This window comes from Perognathus longimembris, chromosome 12 (assembly GCF_023159225.1).
Source record: "Perognathus longimembris pacificus isolate PPM17 chromosome 12, ASM2315922v1, whole genome shotgun sequence".
NCBI lineage: Eukaryota > Metazoa > Chordata > Mammalia > Rodentia > Heteromyidae > Perognathus > Perognathus longimembris.
The window spans coordinates 63331261-63356873 of record NC_063172.1 but is presented as its reverse complement, the minus strand read 5'-3'; the positions used below and the strand labels follow the sequence as shown (position 1 = coordinate 63356873).

At 41.0% G+C, this 25613-nt stretch overlaps 1 protein-coding gene across 1 annotated transcript in view; it reads right to left on the bottom strand.

The window, feature by feature from the left end:
• The window catches only part of Ythdf3 (YTH N6-methyladenosine RNA binding protein 3), a 34869-nt gene extending 18183 nt beyond the window's left edge, over positions 1-16686 (bottom strand). Inside the window, 3 exon segments of the mRNA XM_048358364.1 lie at positions 9327-9412; positions 15831-15855; positions 16469-16686. The gene's annotated coding sequence lies outside the window, so the exon portion shown is untranslated.
• Positions 16687-25613: the final 8927 nt, after the last annotated feature.

Below are 25613 nucleotides of genomic sequence, written 5' to 3'. Positions count from 1 at the left end.
AAATTCATGTGTAACAATTTAACTAGTTGTACACATTCACGAGCCCTACTGGATTATAAAGAGTTACTAGAAATATAAAGAACACTTATAGTATTCATATGAAGTAAACCACTACAATAGTATCACCAGTGCAAAAATACTATTGTATTTGAAGACACCTACAAAGAGAAGCCTAGAGGGAGCTCAATATATAAACACTGGATTTTAATGTTTGCTTTGCCCAATGTTAAGTAAGATAGATGGTCTTTTTAATTACCACCAGAGTATCAATGAGAGAAATTCACCCTGGTAGTAAAGAAGAGAATTTCTAATCACTGACGACAGAAAGGAATTCAAAACTTAATTCTACTTTTCATCTCTTCTGATTGGTTCTAATACAGATACAATCTACTTCATAATTTACATTTAATCTGGTATACAGGATTTGGAAACTGTTCAGCAAGTGAAATCTTATTAGGTCCTTGCTGTTGTTGATGCCAATACTGGAGCAGGAATTCAGGGCCTCAAGCTCTGCTCTTACTTGGCTTCCACTCAAGGCTAGTGAGATCTTTTAAAGTTATACTACTTGAAAACACACTCAAAAAAGCTACAATACTGATACAAAAATATTAAAATGGTACAGTAAGCAAGGTATATGTCCGCAGTCCAAAAACTTGGGAGGCAGAGACAGGAAGATCACTTGAGACCAAAGGTTTGAGATGAGCCTGGGATATAGTGAAACCTATTTCTTTTTAAGTAAAAGTACAATAATCACTAGATAATCAATGGTATATAGCTAAACATACTTTGAAAACAGATTCATAAATTCTTTAACTACAGAATAAATACTGACAATTTAAAATGTGTACACTGAAGAGATGCTTTTATTCTCAAGTTCACTGATGCACTGTTCAAAACAGGAAAGGCAGGAAATCTTATCTAATAAAGAAGAAAACACAGTATATAGTACTCAAAATTCAAAAAGAAAAATTTGAATGTGAATGGAATTAAAATCATATGCTAAGTTAAAAGTTCTGGTACAGTTAGACATGTGCAGTTAGACACCACTTATTCTTACCTAAAATAATCTAACACAGAAAAGAGAGAATGAATGATGGGTACTAGGGCCAATTGGAAGGGGAGATGATGTTTAAAGGGTATAAGATGTCAGAAGAAATATGTTGGTTTGATTTTTTTTAGTTCTACTACAAAGTATAAGTAATACTGCCAATAATACATCTCAAAATTGCTCATAAATTTCAAACATTCTCTACAAAAAGATGCTAAACTATTTCCTGGAGTAATACTTTAGCATGATTATTTCACATTGCATCCATATCGTATCATATTGACCTCTATAAATTTTGTGCAATTTATAATAAACATTCAGCTTATGAAACAAGTATACAGTTCAACATGTCCCTTAAGTCCAATAGAAAATTAAACTCAAAAAGAGAAAACTTAAAAATCAAAGATTTTATCCTCTAGCTACGTTGTCAGGGACTATCCCAGATATATGCCTGTCCAGTTACCAGCTGAATGATTTTATACATTTTATTATGTGCAAATTTTTCTTTGACAGAAATGCAGTAAAATATGTAACATTACCCACTAACATGCATATTGAATAATTTAGGGACAAGTGTCCCAAGTCTGAAACTTAATTTGAAATGCATGAAATAGGGCACCAGTGTTTCATACCTATAGTGCTAGGTACCCAGGAGGCTCAGATCTGAGTATGGAGGTTCTAAGACAGCCCAGGCAGAAAAGTCTTCTATTAAACCAGTAAAAAGGCAGAGGTAGAGCTTTGGCTCAAGTGGTAGAGCACCAGCCTTAATTGGAAAAGCTAAGGGACAGCATCCAGGCCTTGAGTTCAAGCCCCAGTACCAGCACAAGTATGCATGCACATGCATACTACACACAAACGTTTAATGGCGGAACTAGAGTAGGTATACTGTGTTTACTTCAAAATTCTTTATTGGCATTTGAAAAAAACTTTAATAACCTGATTTTAAGAAATGAGGGCTGGGGATATGGCCTAGTGGCAAGAGTGCTTGCCTCGTATACGTGAGGCCCTGGGTTCAATTCCCCAGCACCACATATACAGAAACGGCCAGAAGTGGCGCTGTGGCTCAAGTGGCAGAGTGCTAGCCTTGAGCAAAAAGAAGCCAGGGACAGTGCTCAGGCCCTGAGTCCAAGCCCCAGGACTGGGCAAAAAAAAAAGAAAGAAAAGAAATGAGTAATATAGGCTAGGCCCAGAAAAGAAGTTTCATGGTCACTGTCTAACCATAGGGCATTTTTCTTATAATTAAATGACTTAATTAATAATAGTTCTAATAACTTAATATGCACTTTTACTTCTTTTTCCAAAAGAACAAGAAAGATGATGTTCAACAAAATGTTTAAGGCATGATTCCCAATAACAGTAGATCTGTACAGGATAAAATGAAAGCTGTTTTCCATTAAGAACATAGGATACTACAAAATTCCTGATTTCTCAGCCCCGAGTGGTGGTACATGCCTATGCTAGGGCTCAGGAGGCTGAGACAAAAGGAGTGTTCAATATACTGAGCTACACAGTAATGTCTGAATAAAAATTTAAGTTATCTTTGATTTTTAATGAGTGTTTGTTATTGTACATTGTCCAAAAAGTATAATTTATCTCAGGTACATAGCCCCAGGCACACTGGAGGCTCAAGCAGGAAGACTGTAAATTAGAGACAATCTTGAACTACAAAGATTCTCCTAAAAAATTAGTCACAATAATATTCTAAAAATATTATATATGATAGGATCTGAATGCTTCAAAAAATACTGTATGTTAGAATCTGAAAGCTTCATCAACCATAACACTTCCTACTCTAATCCTATCAGACAGCATGTCATATAGTACTAAATAGTGAATGCCTGCTATGCCGTGTACCATGTGAATCACTAGGAACAAAAAAGTAATTTGCAGTACTGGAGCACTTCACAGATTAAGCAGGGAAGTCATTTACCATACATTGTGGTAAGAACTATAACTGAATTACTAGAAAGGAAAATAAACTAAGGGGACAGAGGACTATTGGAAAGGCTGAACTGGATCCAAGTCTTATATGTACACATGGAAGGAAGTATCACAGTTAAATTCCTTTATACAACTTATGTTAATGAAAAAGTAACTAGAAAAGCAGAAAGGCTTCCTGGAGAAAAGGGAACACATAAATGGGTAGCTTCACACTTGTGTGTAAAGCACAAAAAGGTAATAAAATATTTCAGAAAATATTTACATTTTCAGAAAATAAGTTGAATTTCCCTAAAATGGAAAAAAAAGTTTTCAAAGATGAAGTAAAGAACTTGGAGCCATTTTAGATGTAACAAATATATCCACTGTAAACTGATCTTTTTTTTTTTCATCCTTCTGCTCTGGCCTCCCAAGTGCTGTGGTTAAAAAGATACCTACATCACCGTGTCCAACAAGTAATTTATTTGTTAACATTAACCATGACAAAAATAAAACATTATTTTAAGACTGTTGAATGAGCAAATTCAGTTACCAGTGACCTTATCAATCACCTCAATAGGCAGTAATAGGAACAGTGATGACCTGGGTACCAGTGGTTCACACCTGTAACCCTAGCTACTCAGGAGGCTGACAGAGGAGGACTGAGTTCAAAGCCAGCGCAGCAGCAAAGTCTTTTTGTAAAACTCTTATCTCCAATTAACCCCCCAGAATGTGGAAAATGGAGCTGTGGCTCAAGTGGTAGAGCACTAACATTGAGGAAAAAAGCTAACCCTGAGTTAAGACACATACACACACAGACACACAGAATAGTGATGGCAGAACAGAAAATTTAAATGCTATTTTATTTTCTGAATTCTCTATAACCCTCCAATAAGCCTAACTACGCTTTATCATTTCACTTAAGTCTTTATATTTATTCTCCAAAATTGTGTAATATTACAGTTTATCTGGTATCTTCAACAATGACAACTAAACATGAGTGTTTGAATTCTTAACCATAAATTCTTCTGAAGAACTACAGAGAAAAATTCTAAGATCTGAAAGACTCATTGTAAAATTAAAAAAACAGGCTGGACACTGGTGGCGCAGGTAAGTAAGCCTAGCTAACTACTCAAGAGGCTGAGATTGAGGATCACAGTTCAAAGCCAGCCCAAGAAGGCCCAAAGGGGTAGAATGCTAGCCTTGAGCAAAAGAGCTCAGGGACAGCACCCAGGCCTTGAGTTCAAGCTCCAGGACAAAAGAATTAGTAAATAAATAAATGAAATTTCAAAAACAAAAAAGGAAACAACCTAAGAAGTTGGAAACTATAGGGTCTGGAGATACAGCCAAGTAGAATGGTTATCATGCAGAATGCCTTCTTCAGTTCAATACCCAGTACCACCACAAAGGAACGAAGAAGAAAAAAAGTTAAAACTGTATAATAGGAATATGCTACAGCTATAGTCCATGAACTTAAACACAGCCCTAGCTCTGATATGAACTAAATCTAAATATATAAAGTAAATCATTAGCCAGGTATTAAACACCTTTTCTACCAAAAGACTTACTTTCATTGGTTATTACTTCACAATCAGATGAATAGATTTAATTCAAGAATAAAATGTATACCCAGCTGCATTTATTTTATTAAAGAATTACTGAAGGGGCTAGGAATGTTAGCTTAATGGTCGAGTGCTTGCCTAGCATGCATGAAGCTCTGGGTTCAATTCCTCTGCACCACACAAACAGAAAAATGTGCAAGTATCACTGTGGTAGAGTGCTAGTCTTGGGCAAAAAGAAGCCCGGGACAGTGCTCGGGCCCTGAGTCCAAGGCCCAGGACTGGCACAAAAAAAAAAAAAAAAAAAAAAAGAATTACTTCATTTACCAATAACCACTTGAGATAATAAGGCAATTTAAATACCAGGTATTTAACATTTTGCTTCTAATACCCCTTGGAAAGTTACATTTTTATTTCTACATTTTAGCTAGGTAACTATGGATTATTTAAAATTCATGTCATGGAAGATTCAGGTAATTCTCGATGTTTCTCTATAAGGAAGCCAGTTTTCAACATTCTGCAGCACTCTGTAGAGTATAAACATGTGTCTTCTTGAATGTTTTGCTACCATGAAACAACAACTGCTAAAAACCTGAATTACTGAAGGGGCTGGAAATATGGCCTAGTGGTAGAATGCTTGCCTTGCATATATGAAGCCCTGGGTTCAATTCCTCAGCACCACATATATTAAAAAAGCCAGAAGTGGCGCTGTGGCTCAAGTGGTGAAGTGCTAGCCTTGAGCAAAAAAGAAGCCAGGGACAGTGCTCAGGCCCCAAGTCCAAGCCCCAGGACTGGCAAAAAAAAAAAAAAAAAAACCTGAAGAAAAGGTAAAACATGGCCTACTGGAATAAAACTTAATACTTCCCTTAAAACCAATTAAAATAAAAATTTCATATTTTCCATTTGTACTTGTTACAACAACGTGCTTTTATACTTTCATCCCACATTAAAAAAAAAACAAGTGTGGATAAAAAGTCATTTGATTTCCTTTGTAAGGTAAATGATTTTACAATCCTTAAAAAGATTTTCTGGGGACGTAGCCCAGTGTTACTATCTGCTTACCAATGCAAGGCCCTGATTTCGCTTCTCAACACACACATTAAAAGTTTCAATAATGGGCCAGGTGCAGAGGCTCACACCTGTAACCCCAGCTACTATGGATTGGGAGTGTCACAGGTAAGCCTGGGCGAGAAGTTTTCAAGACCTCATCCAAGCAACAAGTCAGGTACCATGGCCTACTTCTGAAAAGCTCATCTACAGGAGGTTCACTGTCTGAGGCAACACTAGGCAAAAATAAAAGATGCTACCTGAAAAAGAACTAAAGGAAAAAAAGGCAGAGTCAAGTGAAAATTCCTGCCTATGAGGTGTAAGACCTAGCGTTCAAACCCTAGTACCACAAAATATTATTATTACTCCTAGCATGTTTTTAAAAACTCCTTCACAGAAAAAAAGTTCCACCTGATGAAGAATTCTACCATGTAAAAACAGATAGAAAGCAGAGGGTTACCATACCCATAGGATCAAGGAATCCTTCCTCCTGTGGTCTCCCCTAGGCAGTTCCTAAAATGCCTGTGCAGAATAACAAAAACTCTTCTGACAAAAACTTTTCTTGTGACAAAAACCATTTTAAGTCCTTGTGACAAATAATGAAGAAATGTAAATAATATGTTACCAAATAAAACAATAAGACAGGGGCTGGGAATATGGCCTAGTGGCAAGAGTGCTTGCCTCCTACACATGAAGCTCTCGGTTCGATTCCCCAGCACCACATATATGGAAAACGGCCAGAAGGGGCGCTGTGGCTCAGGTGGCAGACAGAGTGCTAGCCTTGAGCGGGAAGAAGCCAGGGACAGTGCTCAGGCCCTGAGTCCAAGGCCCAGGACTGGCCTAAATAAATAAAATAATAAGACAATTCTTTCAGGTAGTAATTCCAAAATGTCTATTATTATAGTCCATGTATAATTTCTTAAGTCTGAACAAGTCAAAGAAATTTCCTTTTTTTAGAAATTCATGTTAAACGTATCTCCTTTATATATAAAGTATGAAGTCCAACAGTCAAAAAAAAGACGACTGTTTAGTCCAATAAATTTCTTAAGTTCATATGATCATAAAAACTCTTTATGAAGAACAGGTACTATATACCTTTAATATCAGAATTCCTCAAAAAATTTAAGAAACAGTGATATAAGAGATGTTAACTGAGACTACTATATGAGCCAAAATATTTTTAAAATTTATACATACTTAAAATTTCACATTTTAGAACAAATCATCTTTCTCCACCTTTTCAGATATAATTTTTCATAACTCTTAGGTGGAAAAGTAAACTCATTACTAAGGTCATAAAATTTAGAAAAAGAAAAAAAAGAAAAGGGCTGGGGATATAGCCTAGTGGCAAGAGTGCCTGCCTCGGATACATGAGGCCCTAGGTTCGATTCCCCAGCACCACATATACAGAAAACGGCCAGAAGCGGCGCTGTGGCTCAAGTGGCAGAGTGCTAGCCTTGAGCGGGAAGAAGCCAGGGACAGTGCTCAGGCCCTGAGTCCAAGGCCCAGGACTGGCCAAAAAAAAATAAATAAAAAAAATAAAATAAAATAAAATTTAGAGCACATAAATAAAAACATCAATTTTTTTCATTCTTTCAAGACTATACTTTTACAGATTCTACCACCAGTTGTAATTTCTTCTGACTTTATGTAGCTCTCTCCAATATATGCTAGGATTATAGCTTAGCAGAAGGGAGTGTACGGCTGAACAAATGTCCAACAGATAGATCAAGCTGCTGAACACAACCACCGCTTTCTATAACACAGAAAGTAACAACATAATCCACAAATTGAAAACTACTTTTTGTTCACATTTTCTCCAACTGTGCTGATAAGTTTTGTAATACAATATTCATTGTCTTAAAAACCTAAGATAGGGGCTGGGAATGTGGCTTAGCAACAGAGTGCTTGCCTAGCATGCATCAAGTCCTGGGTTTGATTCCTCAGCACCACATATATAAGAAAAGGCCAGAAGTGGCGCTGTGGCTCAAGTGGCAGAGTGCTAGCCTTGAGCAAAAAGAAGCCAGGGACAGTGCTCAGGCCCTGAATTCAAGCCCCAGAACTTGCAAAATAAAAAAGTCTAGGACCAAAATTTCACAACATATTTTCCACATATCACTGTATATTATAGGAAAAACAAAAGCAACAAATTTCATTCTCTAAAAACAAATTAGTTAATACTAAAAATTTGTTTTCAAAAGCTGTAACAATGTATTTTTAGTAAGAAATAATCCATAAATAATTTACTGATACCCAATACCATTACGCTGTTTTCCAATGTTTTAATTAAGACAATATGCAAATATTTAAAAGCACTAGGTAGCCAGACACAAGTGGCTCATGCCTGTAATCCAAGCTACTCAGAAGGATGAGATCTGAGCTCATTTTGAGCCCAGCAGTAAAGTTCATAAAATTCTGTAAAGCCAGAAATGGAGCTATGGCTTTCAGAAGAACACTAGCCTTGTGCAAAAAAAGCTCAGGGACAGTACCCTGGCCCTGAGTGTAATCTCCAGGATCAAAAAAATAAAGCAAAAAAACAGACGAGGGGTTAGGGATATACCTCAAAGATATAATGTTCCCCTGTCATTTACCAAAAAATACCCTAAAAATGGCCAGCTATTAGCAAACTTATGAGTCTCCATGCCCACCAAAAAGTGCTCACACTATCCTTAATTCTATTTTTAACACTGCCAAGCTATATTTAAACCTGCAGGGTTTTTTTCTTTTTGGTCACAGTGAGGATTGTACTCATAGCTTCTCACTTGCTAGGCATGTGGCCTACCACATGGGAAATGCCCTCAGCCCAAAACTTGTGGTAATTTTCTTCTACATGTTTTACGTGTACCAATTAGTTGTACATGGGTGTTTCATTTTAACATGTTTGCATAAGCAAACAATATACCTTGATCAGACTCACCTATCACTCTTCCTCAAGCCCTGACAATCTTCCTGCTTTTTTTGGCAGCACCAGACTGAACTCAGAGCGTTCACAAGTGTTCTAACACCAAGCCATGCTTAAACTTCATTTGAGGTAATTTTCAGTCAAATTCAAATTGGAATGCCTCATTAAAAAAAAAATTTACTAGCTGGGTGCTGGTGGCTCATGCCTGTAATCCTAGATACTCAGGAGGCTAAGATCTGAGGATTTGGGTTCAAAACCAGCCTGACCAGGCAGAAAAGTATGAGATTCTTAATTCCAATTAAATCACAGAAAAAGCTGGAAGGGGTGTTGTAGCTCAAGTGGCAGAATGCTAGCCTTGAGCTGAAGCAGCTCAAGGACAATACCTAGGGAGGTCAAACCTCAGATCAGGAAAAAAGAGAAAGAGACAGACAATATACTACATCGAACAACAAAAAACCTCTTCCCTCCATCTAGTCCCTTTTTCCCTCCTCTCCTCCCTCACCACACTAGTCCCCCTTATAAAACAATGTCTTCCTAAGTAAGACTACTCGGTTTTTATTAGATAAAGATAAAGCAGTAATAAAAGATTAAATTATTTCAATATTCAAAAACATATTACCATAATATACAAAAATAATGCTCATCTTCCTACATTTGTATTTTATAACCTCATTTCAGTAACCTATAATCTCTAAGGAAAACTCTCCTGGCACATAAACCCACAACTTCTATCCATATGCAAAGCACACTGATGAATTAGGATAGTCTCATTGAACTGAAGTAACTACCTGAAAGACAGTGAATACTAAAGAAAGTTTAACTTCCTAAAATCTGAAACTGTTAAGAGACTTACCTGATTTGTCTGGCTACTTAAGTATGGCTCAAAATCATCGTCATTTACAGCATCTTTTTGATGAATCGAACCGTTTTGTACTGAAACTAAAAAACATACTTGCATTAGTAGTAGTAACTGTCAAAGTACAATAAAAAAATTATAAAGGATTTATTTCACAAAGTACCGTACTAAGATTTAGTTTAATTTTAGGTATCTATTTATCTGCCACAGAAAAGTAAGGAATTCTATGATATAGAATCTCAAGATTATATAAACACAAGCTATATACACATGCCCCCATATCAAAACTTAAAATATCCCCATTTGCATACATAATGTAATTTTCATTACATAATGTTGGAAAAGGTTCCCTAATGATGTATTTAGCCTTTTTTTTTTTTTTTTGCCAGTCCTGGGGCTTGAACTCAGGGCCTGAGCACTGTCCCTGGCTTCTTTGTGCTCAAGCTAGCACTCTACCACTTGAGCCACAACGCCACTTCTGTTTATGTGGTGCTGAGGAATCGAACCCAGGGAGGGCTTCATGTATACGAGGCAAGCACTCTTGCCACTAGGCCATATTCCTAGCCCACCCTAATGCTGTATTTGGATTGAAAAAAACCCTATTCAAATAATGTTGTGGACACCAGACTTCTAAATGTTCTCTGCCTTTATTAAAATCTATTAATCCGGTAAGAGTAAATAAGCAATGAAATAATTACATTCTTCAAGACGTGGTCTTACTATGTAGCTCAGACTGGCCTAAAACTACAGGTCCTACTGCCTGCCTCAGAATTAAATGTTCTGACATTATAGCTGTATACTATCATGTCTGGCCTTGAAATAACTGTATCTTACATTCTAGTAAATATCTTCAACACTTCCAAAGAAGGTAGATTCCTTTTAAAGAATACCAAAATAAGTAAACATGAAAAATCTAAATAAAGAACTGCCTGGTTGGGTAAGGGGGGCTCAACCCTGTAATCCTAGCTACTCAGGAGGCTAAGATCTGAAGACTGCAGCTCAAAGCCAGCCTAGGAAGGGAAAGTTATCTCCAATTAGCTACCAAAAAGCAAGAAATGGCATTGTGGCCCAAAGTGGTAGAGCACTAGCCTTGAGCACAAAAGCTCAGGGACAGTGCCAAGGCCCTGGGTTCAAGCCTCAGGACCAGCACACACACACACAGTCACTCAAATCCCAGCACATGGGAGGTCGGTGACTCAGATGAATGCTCAAGTTTAGTCCAACCTGGGCTACAATGATTTCTAGGCAAAACTACACCCAACAGTAAGACAATATCTCTCAAAGCAAAACAAAGGCCTTACTTCTAAACCAGAAAGTACAAGCAAGCATGCATGCAGGAAGAACGTGTTTAGAATGCACAAAGGCTCTGGGACAAGTAAGCAAGACTCACATGAAAGTACAGTGAGAACACAGCAAAGATAACCATGATTACTCTTCTTGAGACACACAAAAAACTAAGTCAAAAGTATCCTGTCACATTTTGTTTTGAGGTCACTTCGATAAATGCTCTACAAAGTTATTCTAAAATACCGTCTCGGAATACCTCAGCGCACAGAATACAAAACTCGTTTTAAATTCCAAATCCATCACAAAGACAAGGGACTTCAAGTAGTGACCTAACCTCTCTTAACTTTCTGATGCCTAGTCTGTTCATGGAAGTTACTGATGTTGTCTCAGTATTAAGTGACAATATTTATTAATCTTGGATAATATTACAGTAAAAGATCAAAGTAGAACTAAACATGAAGCCATAAAACAAAAGCAGGTTATTACTAGGCTAAATTTGATATGGTAGCACTATGTAAATATACTACTGAAATATGAGAAAAGTGTAAGTTTCTGAGGAATGTCAATCTCTCTTTAAAAAAGCTCTTCAATATTTAGATATTTACTGTTGAAAACTACAATGCCATGGTATTAAAAATAAAAAATACTGGAGCTAAAAGGTTTTAAGTGGTGTGTTTCTTTGTAATATAGTAATGTCTTCATAGTTTCTCATTTTGCCACCAGTTTACATCACCCAAAATTACTGAATAACAGTGGCAAAGCTATATTGTAACCCCTAGTGCTTTGCCATGCAACGAGAAGTAATATACTCTCTGAAATCTACAAAGTAGACCTCTGATACTGCTTGATCCCTCTGGAGCCACCTGAAATGAAGGTCAGTTTGATCCGGATTCCTCTGTAGTTTAATTATATTTGATAAGGACCGTGTTCAAGGTAGGTTGAGCTAAACATGTCTTCCATAATTTAAATATGTACTAATCCACTAAAAACAGAAATAAAAAGGGTGCCTAAGGACATACATCAAATGCCATTTTAAGCCTGGGCCTAATCACTGCAGTCCAAGACATTCGGATACACATTTTCTTTCCCACTGGTTTTACTACTCCTGTACCAAAGCTAATGATGCATGGACTTTTTACTCCTAGAAAAAAAATTTCTCAGTATTGGACACTATATATTTATAAATCAACTAATAATTTTGAAGTTACAGCTTTCATATAGATTATCCTTAACTATCTAGTCTATCTTGCTGATATTTAAAGTATTTAACAGACTTCAAATAAGACCTAGCCCTTAAGTTTCAGAATACCTCTTTAAAAGATTCAAATGACCTATGAAGACTTTAGTTTCTGAACATTTAATGACAATCTAATGTTCTGGAGACTGAAAATATTCAATAGTAATGAAATCCAATCCAGTTCCACAGTCCATAAAAGTTCTTCAGGGGAAAAAAGAACAGATGACTTACATGATTCTCCGCCTGTTTCCTCTGCTTTATGAAACAGAGTCAAATCAAGATAGAACATGGGCCTTAGAAGCCAGGTGATTCTTTGTTCTGGTCCTGACTACATCAAGTTAGGAAAGTCAACAGATGTGTGCATCATGTTTTCCCACCTATAAAAACAGCGACAATACCATATACCCTCTATCTCCTTAGAGGAATGTGAGGATTAATAATAAAATGAAGCCTAAAATGATAGCAAAGAGCTTTGAAATTATTGGGGGAGAAGATATAGGAAAGATAAAACAATATTGCCAAAATATAAGGCATTTTCAACTACTTTTCTCAAACATTAAAACTTATTCAGATTCAATCTAGTTGTTGTAAAGTGCAGTTGTACAAAATGATGCAGTACATGGTCCTTCAGTTAGAAGGGGAAGGAAAGAAGAGGAAAAAAAAATTGTCTTTTCCAGTATTGCTTATTATAGATTTAAAGGCCAGGAGGAGGCAAGGAGACCTAAGAAAGCATGTGACCCTTGCATCCATAGTGCTTACAACTAAAGGTACAGCACTTTTATTCTAGCAAACTTTCTGCTTGCTAAGAAAGTAATGAAATGTCATTATAAAATAATAGACCAACAGATGCTCTTAAGTTTCAACTATTCTCCTGGACTATCTTTACCAAGTATACCAGAGTTCTGACATTTCACATGCAGACAATCCTTTAAACCCAGAATTATTAATCATTCTTCAAGAGCATTTTTTGTCTAAGCAAAGACATTATAAGACAATTTAGAAAATTCCTTTTGGTGGTAGGTAAATACAACTGTAAGACTCAATGTTCCTATGTGAAAATGGAACTAGGAAACGAGTGGATGAGAGTGGGAATAGATGGAAAATGATGAAAGAGGTGATGCTGATGAAATGTACATCTAAACTGATGTGCTGAGTTGAAAACTCTTTAAATATTACTGAAAATGAAAAAACTAAAAAAAATCCTTTTTAGTATCAGGTACAGTGGTTCACATCTACACTTTCAAATACATGGGAGGAAATGTTGAGGTTCAGTCAAAGCAAAAAGTTCACCAGGCACACATACTCCCCATATCAACCAATAAAGCTAGGAACGGTGTCATCCCAACTATGCAGGCCCAGGCTGGCCAAGGCAAAAATCAAAACGCTACTGCATAAGGGCTGGATCCAAAATCCTCCAGGAAAAAAAGGGCTCATGTGGTATAAACCTGCCAGCTAAAGTTAAAGGCCCTAAGTTCAAACTCCAATACCACCAAAAAAAAAAAAAGAAAAAAAAAAGGGGGAGGGAGGAAAGGATCTTTTCTATTCCTTCAGTACATAAAATAAGGATAAAGAAAAATCAAAGACACCTAAACAGATGTCACCTGAAGGTAATTCAGAAAAGTCATCTGTGTAAAGTCAACTTAACATGATAATTTTTTCAGAACTTTAAAGTGCCACCATCTTCTCAGGGGCATGCACTCTTCAAAAGCTTGCTAAGTTTTGAATTCAAGACTATAACAGAATACTAAAGTTGTAAATAAAGAAAATAGCTGTGCTTTCTGATTAACAAAATAACCAGAAATACTGCAAAACAATTTCACTAGCTTTTGCTCATATATGCATAGCTACTTGTACTAAGTCCTGACTGCAGGCCCAGTCTTGGCCTTGTAAGTCTTCCCTTCAAAGGCATACAAATACCTGTAATATGTGCATGTATTTGTGTACTTGCAGCATCTAATACTTTAAAACAATGTACATTACTAGTACTTTCAGACCAGTAGCTTTCTCCCCCTCAGAAAGTGAAAAGAAATCCAGGAACTACAATGGCTACTAAAACAATAAACCACTATAATTACAAAAATCCTCTTCAGCAATATGATTAATGGCTAGTTATTACTTTCTAGAACGGAAATTGTGACAAGGTATATGCATTCAAGTTGTCTTGGAAACCAGTAGCTACAAATAGTATTAGAATTCAAGACCCCAAGAAATCCAAGCCCATCATCTTATCCTACGATCAAATTATGAACTAAACCAAAAGGGAAAATATTGATGGATTATACTTTATAAATATCCAAAATACTTATTGTTAATATGGGATGTAGTTTGTAGCTGATTTATATCTATAATATCAGCCATCATGACATAATGTAATTTACAGGGAATTTTTGTCTATAATACCAAATAGATCACTAGGCCAATACCTAAATGAAATGATCTAAAAATAAATCAAACTCATAGGCTTAGAACACTCTAGATGGGATCTACTGGCTTTACCAAAACAAGTACTTTACAGAGTTTGAGTACTTACCTTAGAGCAGGTAACACAAGACACTTAGCATTTCAAATAGCCTTGCAAAGTGCCACTTCCCCATAGATCTAGGATAAAATAATTTATGCTAGGGAATAATGACCAGACATTCAATATAACTCCAAACCTAAATATTCCTATGGACATACTAGCAAAATAGTTAATGGATCACCCCATTAAATTTAGAAAACTTGCAAATTTACCATTTTTAAAAGTAACATCCAAGATTTACCCTTACAATACAATACAGGACACAGTTCTAAAAATAAAAATGAAATGCTAAAACTTCTGCATTTAGGTACTGAAAGAAAACATCTCTCATTAATGCAATAAATGGTAGTATTATGTAATGCCATAGTAATCTGGCAAGTACAAATTCTTATATAAAATGTACAAAACTAAAGGAAATCAATCTGTGTAAAGAGAACCTATTTCTTTTCAAATTGGCCAATTCCTAATTAAAACTATAGGAAGAATTTAAAGAAAACTAAGAAAAAGGTTACATCTAAAAAGCTATTAGGTCTCACTTTCTTAGATACTTTGTTATTGAAATTTAAAAAGACAGGAAGTTATCTTTCTATTTAGTGCCATTTACACCCTCTTTCAAAACTTTATAAATACATAATACACTGTAATGTTATTTAATTGGCACTATCCCAAGAAAGCAGTTATTGTTCTTGTTACTAATGTCACATGATAGTCGTGCTCCAGTCAGCTGACATTGTTGCACATTAATAAGTAAAAACCACATTTATGTTTTACAGCGTTGTAGGATTTAGTACTTTTACTAAAAAGTCCATCATAGGAACCTAGTGGAAAATCTCATAAACGGTTTCCTTCTCAGCTCTCTGTAAAACACGGGATTGAGTCACACCTTGCAAGCTGAGCTATTTAGCAAGACTACATGTTTGTTGGGTGCCCTCCGGTGTTGGCCTCCTTGCAACTGACTTAGGAATCCGCAATTAACCGCAGGGTCTTCATTAACGTGACAGGGGACATTACGTGAATTCCCAGAGTGTCAAACGCAATCATGGCGAATGAAATGTCCACTTTAGGAACACACTTAACAGACAGACACATAAGGACAAATATTTATGAAATAGGTTATATAAAACAAAGAAACTGAAAAACTAAAATATATATATATATACCACTACATTGACAATATCTCCTTAAATAAAATAATACAACGGATAAAACAGTTTCTTCTACTACTTTGGCTCCCCTAAAAGTAACTTCCAGGCCAGAAACTACCTCCAGGTTTTGACCGCCTTAGCCGTGAGGGATGTTTTTTTCGAATCCTCTTATTTTTCTTAAGGAAAAAGAAAAAAAAAAAAGAAAACTTGACATAATCCAAAGGTAACAGGAGGGCAACAACACTGAAGAGTACAGTATGTGTGTGTGTATATATATATGTGTGTGCGTGTATATATAAGTCCAAACTCACCTTTATTTCCTTGCCCTTTAGGTCTCTGTGTAGCAAGACGAAGGGTGCGGGAAACAGAAGGGGAAAGAAAGGGAAAAAAAAGTCTGTTAATCAAAGACGTTCCCCAAGGCAGGTTATTTTAAACAATCCGCGTAGGAGTTCAGACCCACCATCTTCTCCGCAGCCTCCAGGACTCCACCCCCCACCGCCCTTCCGATTCCGCGCACCGGGGAGGGCCGGGGTCCCGGCCCCGAGCGGCCTGCCTGCGGGCCGGCCTGCCGTCCGGAGATGCACGCCACCATCGGATCGGTGCTTCCCCACCTCCGGCGGAAGCCGCCGGCCCGCCCGGCCCCCTGCCCCGCGGGCTCCGGGACGGGACGCAGGCTCGTCCGGCCCCGGCGCTCCCGGCCCCGGCGCTCCCGGGCGGGCACCGTTATGGGGCCGGCGGCGGCGGCGGCGGCGGCGGCGGCGGCGGCGGCGGGGAGGAGCCGGAGCCCCGCGCGAGGGTGGAGCTCCGAGGCGCAGGCCTGGGCCGAGCCGGGGGCCGCGGCTCCCTCACCTGATCCACGCTCGTGGCTGACATTCTTCACCGCAACCCGAGAGGAGGAGCCGCCGCCGCCGCCGCCGCCGCCTGGGCCTCTCTCTCCCCGTGCACTCACAGCGCTCGGCTGCCGCCCGCGGAGGAGGAGGACCGCGCCCGCGGCCGAGGCCTCGGCAGCCGTTCGCTGAGAGGGGAGGGGGGGGGCGCGGGCTAAGGAAAAGCGGGCCTGGCGCACGGGAGTCGGCGGAACGGGCCCGTCTCCGCCGCTCGCACGTTCCTCCTGCCCCTTCTCGCTCTCCGCTTCTCGGGTCCACAATGGCGGACAGGCTCCGGAGTCTCACTTCCGCTCCGAGCCTCCCTGACCTTCCGCTCCCGACTCTGACGTCCGCGCTCACCTCGCTCCCCCGCCCTCCCTCGCGCGCGCGCCGCGGGCCTCGGCGCCGCCCCCGCGTGGCCACGTCATCACGCCACCGCGTCACGCTGGGGGGGGCGGAACGCAGGCGTCCCCTCAACGCCCACTTCCGCTCTCCGGAGCGGACTGGCGGCCGGGCCCCGCCATGCGGGCCGGCCGGCTCTCCCTCACCCTCGCCGGGGCCGGCCGCGGCCGTCGGCTGGGCTGGGAGCGCGTGGCCCGAGGCGGAGGGATGGCGGAGAGGAGGCCCGCGGCGTCGGGAGTCCTGCGGGCCGCCGGGTGACTCAGCCGCCCCGGGAACGGCTCGCGAGGCGAAGAAGTGGCCGGGGGTGGGGGGGGGAGTGGGGAGGGTGAGGAGCCGGCCGCGGGCGGCGCCCCGCGCGCTTCCCGGGCCGCGGCCGTCGGGAGTCAGGCTTCCCCCCCTCCCCTCCCCTCCCCTCCCCCGAGTGTGTGCGCTCGCGTGCTTACCGTGCCCTCTCCCCGCGCGGAGCTCCGGGGAGGGAAAGCGAGAGCGCCAAGGGGAAACAACGCTTCCTTTTTAATTTTATTTTCTCTTTTAAGAGGGCAGAACCGGCGCGGGGAGAGCGAGCTCGTGTTTGCACCGCGTGCGCGCGCGCGGGGAGGTGGGGAGGGCGATCCCCGGGCTCGGTCGGGCCCGGCCGGGGCGCGGTGGGGAGGGAGCCGTGCGCTCCACCCCTGGGGACGCGACTCCGCTTCCGGCTCGGGGGTGGGGTGGGGGAGGGCTGGGGGGGGAGGGCGATCCGGTGGATCGTGGGTCCTGGGAAGTAGCGCCCGGCCCGTCGGATAACCCCACGTGTAAGTCTAGAATTGCTAAGTTGTAGACATCGTCGCGTGGGTCACGTTTGCTGCAACCTTATTTTAGACTCACCGGAGCATCTGGAGAGGCCGCTTTCCGTAAGCGTAATCAAGAGCCTTTTTTTTTTTTTTTATTTTTCTTGTGCCAGGGCCTGGGTGATGCCCCTGGCCTTTTTCTTTCGGCTAGAAGGTAGGGTGTTGCTGCTTCCGCCTCAGCTCACTTCCAGTGTCCTGTCGGTTAATTGGAGATCCGAGTCTCGGGGACTCTCCTGCCTTCCTTGAAGAAATCTGGAAATGCACGCCCGAGTAGCTAGGATTACCGCACGGATGGGCTAGGATGGGCACATTTTAAGTTCTGGTGGGACATTGCCCCTTAACCCTCCTATTCATTCTTTGCTGCAAGTGCTAGGCCCCGGTAGAACCCTTGGAATTTCCCAGTATTCCCTTTCAGCGGTTGCTTTCATGCTCTGAAATTTCCTTTTCCTCCACTCCCCTACAGACCTCTGTAGTTTTCAAGAGCTTACTGGTACAGCCCTAAAAGGGAGACACGAATGGGTAATGTACTGGAGAAAGCTTTCAGGGATTTCTTTGGTCCCTAATTTTCTTGGAGAAAGCATGGCTTTGGAAGGTATAGTCACTGCTATAGTCACCACTACACCATTAATACTCATCAACCAAGTTTGAAAATTTCCTGACTTAAAAAAAGGTCGAATTCATGGGACAGAGCTTTCTGCCAGTTGTGGCTATAGAGAACTAGATCTGGCATCCTTTGCAAAGTGATCCCTGCAATGATATAATAACATCTATTGAATATTCATTAAATGTTAGGGATGGTAATAATCATTTAACTCCTCACAGCATCTTGGGCAATAAGTACTACTATAAAAACTGACACACAGCAGGGTTACGAAATAAGCCCAAATAACAACTAGTCACTGGGAGAGCCGGAAGTTATACACAAGCAGTTTGACCCCAGACTGTATATCCAGCCACAGTAATAATTTTGCCTAATGAGCTGTGGTGGTAGAATAAGCTTCTGTTGTCTTTCCTTACTGCCCCTCAACAAAATTTCTTGTCCTTGGGGGCCTTTCCTCCTAACAATGAGATCAGAAGTTTTTTGAGTAGAATGCTAACAACTCTGATAAAATGTCAGTTAATATTAAATTTTTTTTCCAATACCAGAGATCAAATTCAGTGTTTTGAGTGTGCAGAGCAGGCGGTCTACCCCACTGATCTAGCGTCTGCAATACCCTAATATCCTTAAACTCTTAAAAGTAGCTCTAGTGCCTCAAAGAAGATGATTATTTTGGGAAATGCTGTTCCAGCCTCTAAAACACAGGGGCGGGGAAACTTCTCCCAAAAGACAGCCATGCAGAATTATCAATATAGGCAGATGATTATGGGTAACCGAGGAAAAGTTTAAGGGAAGTATGCACGTCTATGCTGTCGTGTGGCAGATCATTTCCAAGGACTTATGCTGCCTATGAGCAGAATGTTATCTATCCCTGGTTGTACACAAAACCGGTAGAGCCTTGTGGTCAAAGCAGCACAGTACAAATCTTGGAATCAAACAGAGCAGCCTGGATTTGAGACCCCCTTTGCCTCATCCCTATGCCTGTATGCAGTGATGTTCTACTATGCAGCAGTACAGCTTCGAGGGTGACAATCGTTTCCATTTAAATGAGGTTTAGCTGCAGGTGTCATCAAGTTCAAAGTAACAGAAACTTAAAATAATAGTCTGGTTTCTCTCCCACACAGAAGTAGTCCAGAGGTAGAGTCCAGGTTGAGAACTGCTCTAGTGGCAGATCTCCAGGCTGCCCTTACCTGTTTTACCCTCCGTGTGTGTAGTACGCCAGCCACTGAGAGTGAAGGTTTTATAAAAGAAGTTTATTCACAAATCAGCCAAGTGAGTGGAAGTGGAAAAACAAATACCAAGTTCACCTCATGGGATAGAGAAGCAAGGACAGGAGTGGAGGCAAGGAAGAGTCAAGTGATGTGTGATCTGTGCAGGCATGGTCACACTCCATGGCTTCTCATGGAGTGCAAGCTCGACACGGGGGTCGGCGGGGGTTTGCCCTGAGACCCTAGATCACCCATGAGACTCTGGTACGGGCTCAAGGGAAGTGGCACTGCTTGGAGCTGTTTTTATGGTCTGGATTTTCATTGTTGTGATCAGATTTCTGAATAAACCATTTAAGGGAAGGAGGAACTGTTTTGATTCACAGTTTCAAAGGTTTCAGCCCACGGTCCTGGGTCCCGTTGCTTCTGTGTGAGATGAGGCACGTCGCTGTGTGGAAAATGCGGAGGGGCAAAGCAGTTAATCTAATGGCGAGTGTGTGAGAGAGACAGAGACAGACATAGATACAGCGAGAGAGAGGTGGTCTAGGGAAAGGGTAGACCCTTCAAAGCCTAATTCCTCCAACAAGGTCCAACTTCCTAGCAGTTCATGGGCTTTGAATTCCTCAATGCAGACAATGATTAGGGAGAGACCTCAACCAGATTCCGCTCAAAAGCCCATCTGCTGGCAGCCAAGCTTTTGACACATGACACTTCAGGGGACATTTTCCCCCTCCTTTTTTGTATTAGCATAAATTAGTTGTGCAGGGGATTTTCATGAGACATTTCCATATCTGTATAAAATATAGCCCAACCAACCTCACTCCTGTCACTTTCTCCCATCCCACTCCCCCGCCTCCCAACAATTTCATCCTATTTAATTTTTTCCTATTTTCATGATGCACACAAACCACTTGCACCATATTCCTCCTCATTCACCCTCTCTGTAATCCCTCTCCACTTGGATGTTACCCACACCCTCCACAAAGCCTGTTTTGCGTTCCTGTCATACATTTTGTTTTAGTGGGCATTAATTCCACCAAGGAGTTGCAACGTGGTATTTCAGATGCACATAAATTATATTTTGCTGAGAGTAACCCTCTCCATTGTTTTCTCTTTCCCCACCTTCACCCCATCTCCTGTTGAGCAGTTATCTTTCTTTGAGGTTCTTATGCCATCTTCATACATAGCTTCACTTTATTTTGAAGTTCTTCACCTTCCATCTTTCTTTTTCCCTCATTCCTTCAGGGGATATTTTAGATTTTGATGGGAATCTGCATTGTTCTCATAACTCAATGTTGCTCCTATGGCTTGGCCCACCACCGACTACCCCTCCCCTATAATTCTCCAGTCCAGAATCCTTATCTAAATGTGAACACCCACTTCTCCATACCCCTTCCAACCAGGTGAAGAGTGCCTGAGCTCCCTGAAGCAGACCACACCGGGCTAAGCAGGAGACTTGCTCGAACAATAGGTTCTGGGACCAGGCCTGCGCCATAAATTAGCTAAACTCTTCGAACCCTCCAGCTACTTGCAACCATACCCCCACCCATGATCCTACTGAAAGTACTTTGGCCCCTGTCCCCTTTCCACCTGGGGTCTCTGGACTCTCCCCAGGTCACTAGGCATCCCTCTTCAGCTTTCATTAACATTGATCTACTCTGTCAAAGTCCTTATCTTTGATTGCATTCATTCTTCTCCCTAACAGATTTAAGCCACAATACATGGTCTCTAAAATGAAAACAAGTAACTAAACGCAAGTTAAGCCAAACAGATTGTACAGGTTTTCCTTGTTTAAGTTCTAGTCTGCTGCTCCTTATGGTCCGACGTAGCTGCACTGCATCCAGCCATCACCACCTTTCTACTGACAGAAAGTAAGCTGTGTGTATGTGGGAAACACACCAGTTTCCTTTAAGATGTTTTGTAGACAGTCCCCACTTCTGCCTACCTTCTACTGACTACAACTTAGTCTTTTGGAAGCTGGAAAAATGTATTCCAAGTGGCCATATGCTGAGTTCAAAATCAAGAACTTTATTACCGAGAAAGAAAAAAATTGTGATTAATAAACGATGTTCATAGTAACTTCCCAGGTTCGTGATGCTTAGAAGTACTTAGAATTTCCTTGAATTCTGACCAGCTGTTTAGCCAAAAATCTTAAGATGTTTTATTAGCTTTACAAACATTGGAAAACTATACTTGGGAACTGATTAAGCTATTTCCTCCACGTGTGTGTGTGTCTGTGCACATGCATGTGCCAGTCCTGGGACTTGAACTCCATCCACGCCTGAGAGCTATCCCTGAGCTTTCTTGCTCAAGGTTGGCCCTCTACCACTCAAGGCGCACTTCAGGTTCTGGCGTTTTGCGTGGTTAGTGGGAGATAAGAGTCTCATAGAGACTCCTAAAACCATGAGCCTCAGATCTCAGCCTCCTGAGTAGCTAGGATTACAGGATACAGGCATGAGCCACTGGTGTCTGGCCTTCCCCTACATTTTAAATTAGTATCACCTAGTTGTATAGAGGGTTACGTTTTGGCATGCCCATACTTACAAATAATCAGACTTCTTCCCTCCATCATACTCTCTCCTTGTCCTTTTCGCCTTCCTAAGCCAATCCTAACAAGCCTCATCATTCCATTTCACACGTAAAGCATATTGACCACGTATTGACCGTCTTGCCCTCTTCACCTTCTCTCCAATACCCACAACCTAAATAAGACCTGGTTTACATTCCTGCCATTCAATTGTTTTTGTTTTATTTTGTGGTTTTTTTTAAGTGTATGATAACTATTCAAAGGGATTTTACTGTGGTGTTTCACAGAGGCATATATCATACTTCAGTCATATTAGCCCCTTTGCTTACACATTCCCCATTCCCCCCAAGTGACTGAAGCATTTTTGAAAGGAAGCATCCTTAAATATTATAATACACTTAGGGAAAAATTACTAATAATTGAAAAGGACCTTAAAGACAAAATTAAATAAATAAGCCTGTTTTCAAACAGAAAAGATGACTATTGTCTCATGCATACTTGTGTTTTCTGAAGAGATAAGTTCCATGAAGAGAAAAAAAGGCAGCAGAAAACATGACATAGCCTTAGGTTTCCTTCTAGCAGTGTTTTTCCCCTGTTTTCCCTGGGGCTAGTAGCAACTTCTAGGAACTCATTACAAATGCAGATTCTTGGGACCCAGGCCATATTTACTGAATTGGAAACTTCAGAGTTAGGTTTAAATACAAAACAAACAACAAAATAATTCTTGATTTTGAAGTAACTTTAGATTTACAGAAGTGTTATAAAGATAGCACAGACAGTTCCTGTGTATCTCTTATCCAGCTTCCCCTAATTCACAACTTGCACAACCATAATATCTTCATCAAAACAAGGAAATTGCTCTGGTAAAATACTAAATACTATTAAGTGGAGACTTTTGGGCTTTCCAGAGTTTTCCCACTACAGCTGTTTTTCTGTGCTAATGTTACATTTCAACACCATGTTCCTTTGACCTCCTCTTATTTGTGGCACTTTCTTGGTCTTTCCTTGTCTCTTATGATAACAAAAATGAGTAGGGGCCATTGTTTCCAACAGAGCTCCTACACAGGACTCCAAAAAAAACAGATTAAAAAGAAGCCCCTGTGTTTAAATTCCACACCACCAAACTGAAACAAAACTATTTGTTTTACCTCCCCAGAAATCAGTATTCATGATAACAGTAAAATGTCTCATTCTAGTTGCAGTTGGCATGATAATGTTTCATATGTGCAGAGAAAAAGTAACTCAGTATTAGCTGGATTGTCTTTTCTTCTTTTTAGATTCTTTTATTGTTATTATAAAGGTGATATACAGAAGGGTTACAGTTGCATAAGTTAGGTAATTCTTTTTGGACAGTGTCAGCCCTTCACTCCCTTTCTCCAAGTTTTTCCCTCCTGTCCACACCCACAAGTTGTATAGTTCATTTTCAACATAGTGTCTAGTGAGTGCGACTGCTACATCTGCTCACCATTTGTCCCTCCATTTCTATGCCCCCATACCCTCTCAAAGACATATCAATGAACAAACAAGAAGAACAGAAAACAAACAATGGAGAAAAAGACCTCTTGTTGCTTGAGGTTCATTTCTCTAAATATTATTTTATATGATCAGAAGCACATACGCATTGCACTTTTGTGTTCCTCTCCTAAGGATCTCCTCCTTGGTCGCTGTGTGTGGGTTCCTAGAGTCCTGTATAATTTACCATGTCCCGGGGTATTTCTTGCTTGCTTGCTTTCTTGCCAGTAACAGGGGCTTGAACTCAGGGACCTTGAGCTCACATGGCTTGCTTGCTCAAGGCTGGCCCTCTACCACTTGAGCCACATCTCCTATTTTTTGCTTGCTAGTTTGCTTGGACTTTCGCTACCTAAGCTATCTCTGAACCTCCATCTTTCAGGACTTTCAAGTAGCTGGAATTTCAGGCATGGGCTCCTGGTCCCTGGCTTGTTTTGTTTTCAGACAGCGTCTAACGGGTAAGCCTGATAGTCCAATCTTTCTGCATCAGCCCCTTCAGTGCTAGATTGCAGGTGTGCTTCATCATGATCAGCTTCTCCACTTTCCTCCACCTCTTCATCTTCTTCTACAATGGATATCAGATGTTACTTTCATGAAGGTTTGCCACTACAGAGTGATGGAGGTGAAAGAGGGTTATTTTCAAGCAGATCTATTAGATATGTGTTCCTTAGTGCCCCAAGGCAGATACTTCCAGATTTGAAGCACAGAAAAATGGTCAAGCACTTGTGCCTCACACCTGCAGTCCTACCTACTCAGGAGACTGTGGTTCAAAGGCAGCCTGCAGAACAGTGCACGAGACTCCTATCTCTAACTACTTTGCCAGAACTGGAGCTCTTGGTCAAGTGGTAAAGCACTAGCCTTGAGTAAAAAAAAAAAAACTCAGTGACAGCACCCAGGCCCTGAGATCAAACTCCAGGACTGGCACAAAAAAACAAAACAGTAATAACAACAACAAAAAGCTTTCATTTCCTGGACATCGCCATTTCTAAAATCCCAGGACTGAATTTCATGAGAAATGAACACAAAGACTAAGGAAAACTAGTAAAGGAAGGCAGGGGGATGTTTGAATTCTTCACAGTATGGACTTGATATGTATGTGCCAAGGAATCTATACTAAAGAAGGTGTCCAAGTCCCAGCCATTCCCAACTGAGTCTAACCCACCTCCCAAGGGAGACTGGCAGCCATCATACTCTTCCTTGAAGTGTAGTACACTCTTATCCTGAGCTGCTCCAATGTGGCCTTTCTCGCCGAAGGCTTGTCGCGGCTGTGTTACATGTATGGCTGGGTACTTCGGGAAAGGCCAGAGTGAGCAGGAAAAGCTCATGCAATGTGGGTTTGGGGCGAGGTCACCATGGTGGCAGGATCAGTCATCCTGCCCATGATGGCCCAGTCATGGCCCATGATGGGATCACCGCACCCTGCGTCTACTATGAATTCTTTGAGCAGGTTTTGTCTAGGACAACCTTAACCTTACATTCTGTCGGGTCTCTAAGGCCCACATCCGTGCACTCTGAAGAAAGCACCTGCTCTCCACAGCCTGGGATCAATTCCTCCTAGGAACAGGTCTGACCACGAAGGCCACAGGAAATGTGTCATAGAGAGCCTAGGTCTACACTCCACTACAAAACGCAGGCCACAGGACTGTAATCCACACTCCTCCTTCTTCTCCCCTCCCCTCCACCCCATTCAGCCTGCTCCCTGCCCCCTCCCATTCTTACCCACTAGACTGCCTCCTAACAGCCAATGGGACATAATGAGTTGTTTTTCCCTGGCCTCATAAGGAAAGTAACACTGTGTCAAATCCCTGGGAGAGACAGGATTGAGGAATTAAGGAGGAAACAATTGGCTATGAGTTAATAATTGCTAAGGCTGGAAGAAATAGGTCCCCGGGGATTTATTCCAAACATTTCCATAATAATTTTTTAATAATTAGGTTATAAAAAATAAATTGCAGCTGATTCTTGTTATCCACAATGTCACCTCCAGCACTGAATTAGATATCACAGAACCCTTGCTCTCAGGGGTACCAAGTGGTTTTATGTTCCGCCCAGCCGGTAGCCACAGCCTTGTCATCAATGAATCAATTATGTAATCTCTTTTTTTGTTAGTGTTTCTGTTTAAAGGCATGTTGACTCTTTCACATATATCTCTGTCCTGGC